Source organism: Sorghum bicolor, chromosome 10 (genome assembly GCF_000003195.3).
Source record: "Sorghum bicolor cultivar BTx623 chromosome 10, Sorghum_bicolor_NCBIv3, whole genome shotgun sequence".
NCBI lineage: Eukaryota > Viridiplantae > Streptophyta > Magnoliopsida > Poales > Poaceae > Sorghum > Sorghum bicolor.
The window spans coordinates 13,197,105-13,207,539 of record NC_012879.2 but is presented as its reverse complement, the minus strand read 5'-3'; the positions used below and the strand labels follow the sequence as shown (position 1 = coordinate 13,207,539).

Genomic DNA, 10,435 nt, shown 5'->3' with positions numbered 1-10,435 from the left:
ATAAGGAAGAAAGGCCCACATGTCGGGATTACGTAAAGATATTAACGTGCTGCGCAATTATCTTACATCTAAAAGACTCCAGAAGCCACGAGACCGAAGTGGAGGCGAAACGGGGCCAGAGGCAGGGCGCCCGCCCTGTTCCCCTAGGCGCCCGCCCTCTCTAGGAGTCCAATCAGGACTCTGCTTCGCGGGAGATCTCCACCGACCTAAAGGATGAATCTAAACTGTTCAATCAATGTCGGTTTGATCCGACGGCCCAGGTTCACTTGAGGGGACTATAAAACCAGACCCCCTGGCCCCTGGAGGAGGCACCCCCTTGATCATTATTCATTATTCATAGACAGAGCAAAAGCTAGGGTTTAGAGATGAGAGCTCTCCTCTCTTCTCTAAACTAGAGTAGATCTAGATAGTAGCGAGATGGAGAGCGAAGGAGGATTAGAGGAGAGGCCGGCCTGTCGGTTCTTCCTCCGGTTGTACTTCGCCATGATCAAGCTCTAATCAAGCTTGCTCATGGGATGACTCTGGTAATCTATTTCTAATTCATTATGCAATTACTAATCATGTATGTTCTGGTTCACAACTCTTTTGAGTACTTCTAATCTATAGGACCCTATAGGTTAGAGTTGTAGTATAGGTGTAAGCGTGGTGCTTAGACCTAGATTACTTGTGGATATCCCCTGACTAGCTGGATCGTGTGGTAGGCCACGTAGGTGACAGTTACGTTGGTCCCCTGTAGTCCACCTCTCGTTAGCAGGACGGGTAGGGTTTATCGGCCTTTGGATAAGCATCCTTTGTGGTGTACTCTTATCACGTGGTTCGTCCCAGACATAGACATACCCCTTTGAAGTAGAGAAACCATAGTTATCCTCTCTATTCTGCTACCATCGCCCATATACTAGAATTGCTCTACTCTCTATTCCCATATTATCAATCACTGTTATCTTACCTTTAATATTGTTCTTATTCGATTCTACCATCTTTCCTATTCACACCTATTTACTTATCTTGGTTAAGTTAGAGCATAGATCAGTTCTCCCGTTTCCCTGTGGATACGATAAAACCTTTAACCGGGAAAAAGCTATAACGGTATCCGTGCGCTTGCGGATTATCTGTGTGCGTATAAATACCATAGTACACTCTAGTGCCATGCTGGGGATGACAACCTAGTATTCAAGTGGTGTTAGCAAGTGTCAACAAGCATTTTTGGCGCCGTTGCCGGGGAAACGGTTGCTGAGTTGACTACGAACAAGTTTAATCATTTTATAAAAAAATAATAAAAATAATAATAATAATATTTTCCTTTTATCCTTTGCCTCATCTCTGCTATTCTTTCTTCTTATCTAATCCTTGATCTCTGGTCTATTATGAATTCAAACATGTCTATCTATGAATTTCATAGACCTATGGGCACACATCTCGAACCACCAAAATCTTCAAAGCCTATCATAGCATCTAGTTTTGAGATAGACCCCGAATACATAGAATTTATTCAAAAACAACCTTTCTCAGGAGAAGGTGAGGAAAACCCATACACACACCTAAGAGAGTTTTATCGAGTCTGTGACCTCCTTCGCATAGAAGGCATGTCCGATGAGACCCTTAAATGGAAGCTCTTTCCGTTCTCTTTAACGGGAAAAGCTAGACATTGGTATAAACTCAAAGTAGGGAGTGTTCATGGAGATTGGAAGGAGTTATATAGTAGTTTTCTTTCTAAATATTTTCCAATCTCCAAAGTGGTGGAACTTCGGCGTGAGATTCTTTCTTTTAGACAACTGGAAGAAGAATCTCTTGGCAAATCATGGGACCGCTTTATTAACCTAACTCTCACTCGCCCAAAACTTTCTATTCCAGAAGAAGTTCTTCTAATTCACTTTTTTGAGGGCCTTAGTAGGAAAAATAAGCAAACCCTTCATGCGGCCTCTGGAGGATCTTTCCACCACCTATCCGCTAGTGAAGCTTGGAATTTGATTGATTTAATGAGCGGAAAGTCTCCTAGCTTTTATATCCCTAAGAAAGAGAAAGAACCAGTTCCTAGACAAGAAGAAGAAGTTTCGATAGCCGGATCACAACCACTTCAATCCCAAACTTTAGCTATCGATCCTAAACCATCAATACCCCAAAATTCTCCAAGGGAGGAAGGAATTCCGACCTTAAATCTTTTAGATGCTGATGGTTTAGACTTCTAGTTCTATAAGAGACCTTCAAGCAGGGATAATTCAAATTATTGCAATAATGTTTCTCTTAGAGAATGTCCTGGTTCCTATCATGAAGAAGTCAAGGATGACATATCAAGTGAAGGAGAGCTAAGCCATATAGACAATTCTATCTACTCCCCTTCCATGTTCACAAGTTCTAAATCCATCCTTGACCTTAGAGATCCCTCTTATCCCTCTTCTTTTTAGTCTCATGATGATCCTAGCAATTCACCAAGACAACCAAACCATAGGAGTCATGAAGACCATAAGGATGGCATGTCAAGTAATGCCATAGAAGGAGAGCTAAGCCATATAGAAAATTCTAACACCTCCCCTATTTTGATCACAAGTTCTAAATGGCTAGAATGTGTAGAATGGATGGATAAGGAAGAAGCCTTAATGGGTTCTGACTTTGGCTCAATTTCAAATGGTGAGTTCTTGACTCCCTTTGAAGATGAGATTCATCCAACTACAGAAGAGGACATAGGTGAGACCAATCCAGGAGAAACTCCGAACATTCAGATTGGAGACAAAGATAACATTAATGAGCACGGAATTTATTTCATAGCCACTTCGTTTACTCCATGCTCATATGCAACATCTTCCCAATCTATTGGTCTCTCCGACATCACCACACTTGAGATCTCCAACCCCCTCTTCCTTTCTATTTATAAAAACTTTAAAAGGGTGGTTGTCGATGCATATGTCTATAATAAATATTGCAGATCTCATTGAGTTGATCTAGATATAGGTTGGCATCGGAGGGGAAACCACTTCGCCAACATAAACTGATGGTTTCCCAAGGACAAGCATAGTGTCTTAAAATAAGCACTGATCAGATCGTAACATGAGCTTTTAATTATTTGCAACATTACCTTGTGTATTGAGCATATAAGGATAATTGTAAAAAAAATATATTCCTTCGGGTATTCTTGTCACTAACCTTTCTAAGATTGGAGCAAGAAGATCGGATGAATGACAAGCACAAGGTATGTCCAACCAATCATCATACAACATTGAATTAAATTCATCCAAACTTGAATTTTGCAAAATTCAAGCTTGGGGGAGTACTTTACATAAAAACATCCTTTGCCATGTTGCTATGCTGGTTGTCCCTACCTTTGAAACATGCTCAATTTGTTAAATACTAATCGCACTACTTCATCTCCACTTGAGTAGATCTCTATAAATGTTGTCATGCTACCTTTGTCTATTTACTAGCAAGTGTTGGTTTGGAAGTACTCGCCATACTTCCATTGGCATTTAAATTAAGCATGGTGCTTAGGTTAAATAGCCTTCCTTAATCTGATTAGACATGGAGTCTAGTTTGGTTATTGACTAAAAACTGCTTGAGTAGATATTGGTATATTTTGTCGGACTAACCCCTGCAGAAAAACTTTCAATATCGATTTGGGAAGTCCTGAGATAAACTCACATCAGAGATGAAGAGAGTGACATATGAAGTTTAACAATTTGCACAAGAAGGACATAGCTCATTCATCATAGAGAGATGATCCATGGAGGGTGCCACAAACACGACGCACAACCGCTAAGAAAGGAAAGCTTCCACAAGATGATACTGTACCATCACTCTTCGAGCAAGGTAACATCTTAAGGTACTTGACTATCACTTTTATAAGCTTCTCCTTGGTTCTGGCATTCATATAAATAAAAGAGACAAACGTGTATGATTTACAACTCTAGATTAACCAACCCAACTGATTCAACATGTTTAGTCCTTTAATCCTTGTTCTTAGTACTACCTCCATGATCCCACACTCCTAATCATATGAGCTAAAATGTTACACATTCAATCATTGAGAGATATAAAGAAAAAAGACATATACATAGATAGATTATCTTTCCATAAGGTTGAGCGATATGATCTGACAAATGTTATAAGTGCTACACTCATGAACTTATCATCCATCAACTTGTCTTGCTCACTATGCTTAAGGTTAGAGAAGAACAAATACACTTTTGGTTCTGTTGGTGTTTTCCACCAACAGGGCCCATGCATTTGATCTCTTCCTTGTCTCTATGAGCAGGTACACTACGAGCTCAAACACACTGAGCAAGATACTGCTAACACTGCACTTCGAACTGCTGGGCAAACGAAGAACGTGGGTGACACCGTATTAAAAGGTGCAGACGTCAAGGTCCGCACCTCAATCAAATGACGCACCTGAAGAATGAACACGGTGAAAAGTCTTGTCAAGAAGACTTAAAACATTGAACCCTCGCCGAAAGGTAAGATTGGTAGTTATCCATATTTATCCTTTCTGCATTCCCTTTTCCCTTTAGTTATTTACTTTCCTCAAATAGATTATTAGTTAATCATGCTATCTTGAAAAGAAAATAAAAATGTTAAAAAATACTAAGCCCCAAGTGGCATAAAACCCATAAGTACCTTCACTGTGGTGGCATAAAAATAAAATAAATATTTCTTTTCTACTTTATAAAATAAAAATATAAAAACAGGGAGTAATATTTATTGAGGAAGCTCAACGTGATGAAGGCTAGATATTTATGCTAACACTTAATTAGTTCCACAAGCTTTGTTGTCTATTTGAGCTCCACAGAATTTAAGAATCAAGAAGACTAGCAGACGGAGGACATTCTAATCGCTGTCAGAATGCTGCTGACTTTCAAATACACCTCTGCCACCTGCTAGCTACATCAAGAGAAATTACGTCAAAATTCAGCTTGGGGGAGAGCACCCCCATTTATCTCGCTAAGTATTTCTACCTATCTTTATACTTATATTAGAATATTAAAATACATAAACTATGAAAAACCAAATAAATATTTTATGCTTATATATATATATACACTTTTCTTAGTTTGCTAAATAAATAAATAAATAAATAAATAAAGTTTGCTATGAATCTTAATAATAAAACTCTAGCATGGATATGATGAATAGTTGCTCTGCCTAATTTGCAAATTTAAAGTTCTCTCTCAAGTTTAGACATAACTGTTATAATTTAAAGCTTGCTCTAGATCTAAACTTGTGGGATGAAAACTTGATCTGAAATCTAAGTTGTTAACGGATATGATATGGGAAGGTTGAGCTGCTGTTTATCTATTCCTAGAGATGCTAGAATTCTGGAGAATTTTATCTTTGAAAAATCTTTAAAATGTTGCATGATGAGTTCCTGTATGATGAGAGTATAAATTCCTACCACAGCCATATATACATGCTTGCTAGACTTTGAGCCACACATTTATTATTTACTGCTTATGAGCATTGAGTGTGGTCAAGCTGTGTAGACCCTTAGGAGCTTGTCATGTGGTTAAATCAAGATTCACTTGCACATTCACTCATATATGCTACTTCTACTCTGGAAGTACCATCCACATATATCCATCCATGTCCATCTCCAGAACCACCCAAAAATATTCTACTCCTAATTCGGGAGAGAATAGCCAAAAACATCTGTGTTTTTTCCTTGTGAAATAAATGCTCAATTTATCTTGCTACTACCACATGCTATATTATCTCAAGAGATGAGTGCTCTGAAAAAAAAGAAAAAAAATAATAAATAAATGAGGAAATAAAAAGGGGCAAATGCCCGGAACCTCGAAAGAAAAGAAAAAAAGTGAGACGAGAGGTAAAAATGGACAAGTGTCCGACAGTAGAATTAGGGGTACAAGATATCCATCTGAGAGAAAAGAAAAAGAAGAGCATCTCATTCTCCTCATAAAGTTTCAAAAAGCAAGGAAGGTATGTATCCCCTCAAAAGAGCAAAAGTAGAATTAGACTTTCACCATTGTTATCACCATCATCACCATACACTATTCATTCGCCACACATGCACATCTTGATTTGGCTTATTGATTTGTTTCTTTGGATCCATGGTTTGACTATACAATAAATGTCTTGTAAGTATGTATATTTTATCTCCCACCTATGAGCTCCAGATATTAAAGCCTTATTAGAGTAGGGTGAGAGAGAAGACAATGTCACTATCCCTTATACCACAAATACCACATATTTTGAGAGAAGGCATATACCATCACTGCCTTGGTAAGGATCCAGAAATACCACAAAAGAGATATATGAGAGAGTCATACAAAGGAATCTCTGAGTTTTATTTGAAAATCTGCAAAAACTCCAGAGCTATAGCTGATCAAGAATAAGCGACATGGCACTTGACTGGACTGTTCTATCTTTTAACCACTCAAGACAGAAGTGACGGTTACAAGTCCCATGGTGAAAGGTAAAGTAAGTAAGTTTTAAGTCTTGACAGTTTACTCTAACTCAGAGATGAGACCTCATTTAAAAGCATGTGTACCGTCAATTTTTAAAGATATTGCAACAACTTATGATCCATAGCTGAGTCTATCCTTGCTCAGGGACGAGCAAGAGGTAAGCTTGGGGGAGTTTGTTGACGGTCCTTAAGTATCAAATTTAACTATCAAATAAACAAAGAAAAGGATCCAAATGAAATCAACATCAAGACTTAGGGTTTTATCTGACAGAATTCCACGAGTTTTGGTGTTTGTCTATTTCTGCAGGGGGTTATCAGGAAATAAGGAAGAAAGGCCCACATGTCGGGATTACGTAAAGATATTAACGTGTTGCGCAATTATCTTACATCTAGAAGACTCCAGAAGCCACGAGACCGAAGCGGAGGCGAAACGGGGCCAGAGGCAGGGCGCCCGCCCTGTTCCCCTGGGCGCCCGCCCTCTCCAGGAGTCCAATCAGGACTCTGCTTCGCGGGAGATCTCCACCGACCTAAAGGATGAATCTAAACTGTTCAATCAATGTCGGTTTGATCCGACGGCCCAGGTTCACTTGAGGGGACTATAAAACCAGACCCCCTGGCCCCTGGAGGAGGCACCCCCTTGATCATTATTCATTATTCATAGACAGAGCAAAAGCTAGGGTTTAGAGATGAGAGCTCTCCTCTCTTCTCTAAACTAGAGTAGATCTAGATAGTAGCGAGATGGAGAGCGAAGGAGGATTAGAGGAGAGGCCGGCCTGTCGGTTCTTCCTCCGGTTGTACTTCGCCATGATCAAGCTCTAATCAAGCTTGCTCATGGGATGACTCTGGTAATCTATTTCTAATTCATTATGCAATTACTAATCATGTATGTTCTGGTTCACAACTCTTTTGAGTACTTCTAATCTATAGGACCCTATAGGTTAGAGTTGTAGTATAGGTGTAAGCGTGGTGCTTAGACCTAGATTACTTGTGGATATCCCCTGACTAGCTGGATCGTGTGGTAGGCCACGTAGGTGACAGTTACGTTGGTCCCCTGTAGTCCACCTCTCGTTAGCAGGACGGGTAGGGTTTATCGGCCTATGGATAAGCATCCTTTGTGGTGTACTCTTATCACGTGGTTCGTCCCAGACATAGACATACCCCTTTGAAGTAGAGAAACCATAGTTATCCTCTCTATTCTGCTACCATCGCCCATATACTAGAATTGCTCTACTCTCTATTCCCATATTATCAATCACTGTTATCTTACCTTTAATATTGTTCTTATTCGATTCTACCATCTTTCCTATTCACACCTATTTACTTATCTTGGTTAAGTTAGAGCGTAGATCAGTTCTCCCGTTTCCCTGTGGATACGATAAAACCTTTAACCGGGAAAAAGCTATAACGGTATCCGTGCGCTTGCGGATTATCTGTGTGCGTATAAATACCATAGTACACTCTAGTGCCATGCTGGGGATGACAACCTAGTATTCAAGTGGTGTTAGCAAGTGTCAACAGCCAACTGCCAGAATTATTTAATCTAGCAATGAAGATTAGCAAATCACACACAGAGAATTAGAAGGGTAGCACACAAGACATAGATTTATTCTTGGTCAGGCACGTGTGCTGGAGTTTACAAGGGGTTGATGATGGCTAGTTGCCTAGATATGACGATGAGAGGCCTTGGGATACCAATCAGGGCTCCAAACCCCTCATTAAATAGTCCAAGGTCTGGGATATAGATAGAGTCTCGATTGGTTTACAAGTGGATTTTATAGTTTGTTACAAGGAAATCTACCAAATAGAGTTGGTTTCTAAATACATATTGCTATCCCTTATCTTCCAAGTAGATGAGGCATCCCATCTGGTTTAGGCTTCCCATGTAGCCTGCTTGGTGTACCTCGTCCTGTTTAGGTTATTTTCCATGAGGTGAGGTACCCTAGGTACATTATCATCGATAGTACGTGATCTCCTTTGCCTCACCGGTGATCTTGGAGTTTTGTAGTAGGGCTTGGCATATGATGCATATATGGTAGTTTCTAGGATTATGTGCTCTTTAGGAAGTACGAAGAGCTCTACTAAAATAGTACAATTGTTTGACATTCAATTAAAGAAAAATATACACCTTTCATGTGACATGCATTTCATCCTGACCCTATTCTGTCCAACTTTTCCCACTACATATCCTTTCAATTATAAAGTTGTGACTTATCCTTGGTATTCCAAAAGTTTTACCTTGGTGTTTTTGCTTCAATCCCATTATTCCAACATGCTTTTTGACTACCAAAGAAAAAAATCATAGTAACAAGCCTGTTTAGTTCTGCATCAAACCTTGGGAGAAGATACACACTTACACAAATCATGGACACTTCGTCATCCGAGAAAATGACTAACAACCAATGTTCCGACCCAAGTATTCTATTGAACTTGTGGGCATCTTAAATATAACTTGCTATTTTTGGGTATCATTTGTAGGCATCTTAATCTTTTCTTTCAAAAGAAGGGCTCCACAATGTGACTTGTCATTTTGTCAATAGCACTTGTTGGCTTTCCTAACCCTTTTTTGAAATAAAAGGCATCTCAATGTAACTCATCTATTTGTTGGTAGCACTATATTTGGTCTGCTATAACTACCCATGTCATATTGTTTAGATCCAAAATACCAAGAGCTAATGAATATATTCCACGTCCTCCTAAGGAATATTAGTAGGAAAACATAGCTTCTACACTATCTTAATGATCATTTGTTTGAGCTCCATACATGGTTGCAATGTTTGTTATTCTCAATGCACAAAATCCATTTTTTATAACCATTCAGTAAACAAAGAGAATTTACATGTGTCATATATGCTTTTTCATGTGTGACACTTGTCATTGATTGCAGATGAAGGAAGCCACTTATCAATAACATGTGACTTTCTTCAGCAATGTCAATTTTAAGTTGCACACATACAAAAACATATATGACACATGTAAATTCTCTTTCTTTATTAGATGGTTATAATAAATAAATTTTGTTCACTAAAAATAACAAACACAAAAAGCATGCATAGAGCTCACCAAGCATTCGTCATGATGGTGCAGAAGGTAAGTTTTGCTATCTTTGTATATTTGGAGTATGAGGAATACCGCTAGTAGTGATTAGAATTTCATATCTAAATTAACAATATGTTTTGGGTAGTTAAATTAGACTAGATAAGGCGCTACTTACAAAAGAACAATTTAGATTGTGGTGCATTGTATTTAGAAACAAATGGTTTCAGAAGCCCAAAAGCACTTTTGACAAAATAAATGATTTAGATTGATGTGCCTTTTATTTTAAGAAAAAAGGTATGAGAACTTTTATTTCAAGAAAAAAGATATGAGATTGAAGCCCACAAATGATACTGACAAAATGGCAAGTTAGATTTAATAAGAAGCCCACAAGTCCAATACAACACTTGGATTGGAGCATTAGCTATTAGCCATTTTCTTGGATTACGAAGCATCCATGATCTGTTTATCTCCTCCCATCTAGATTATATCATGTTTGATACATAACTCATTAGGCTTAATAGTATGATATTTGTTTCTTTGGTTGTACAAAGCATGGTAGAATGGGATGCAAAATCACTGAGATGATAATTTGTACCTTTCCATGGTTGCCTAATGGTTGTTGAGGCAGTTGACTCATGTAACTCGCCTCTGATCATCCATGATCAAGTTTGATACAGAACTCATCAACTAGGACACATGTTTCCTTTTGTCCTGCTGCCTTCAAATGTTCTCTGCATCAACATAAGTCATTTATTTATAGCCATCCAGTGCAACAAGAAGCTACACGTGTCTTAAGAAATCTTTGCATGTTCACCATGTGTCATTTGGTTGTGAATGAAAGGAAGCCACTTGCCAAGAGAAGGTGGACAAAAGGAAACACGTGTCTTAAGAAATCTTTGCATGTCCACCACGTGCCATTCGGTTGTCAATAAAAGGAAGCCACTTGTCATAAGAAGGTGGAGAAAAGGAAATGTGGGGGAGAATAAATTT

The 10,435-nt window shown here is 38.7% G+C and overlaps 1 long non-coding RNA gene across 1 annotated transcript; it reads right to left on the bottom strand.

The window, feature by feature from the left end:
* On the bottom strand, positions 7,992 to 10,154 carry LOC110431403. Its single transcript, XR_002448901.1, has 2 exons — positions 10,041 to 10,154; positions 7,992 to 8,315 (listed from the first exon to the last, which is right to left on the bottom strand). It is a non-coding gene; the product is annotated as an uncharacterized LOC110431403 (long non-coding RNA).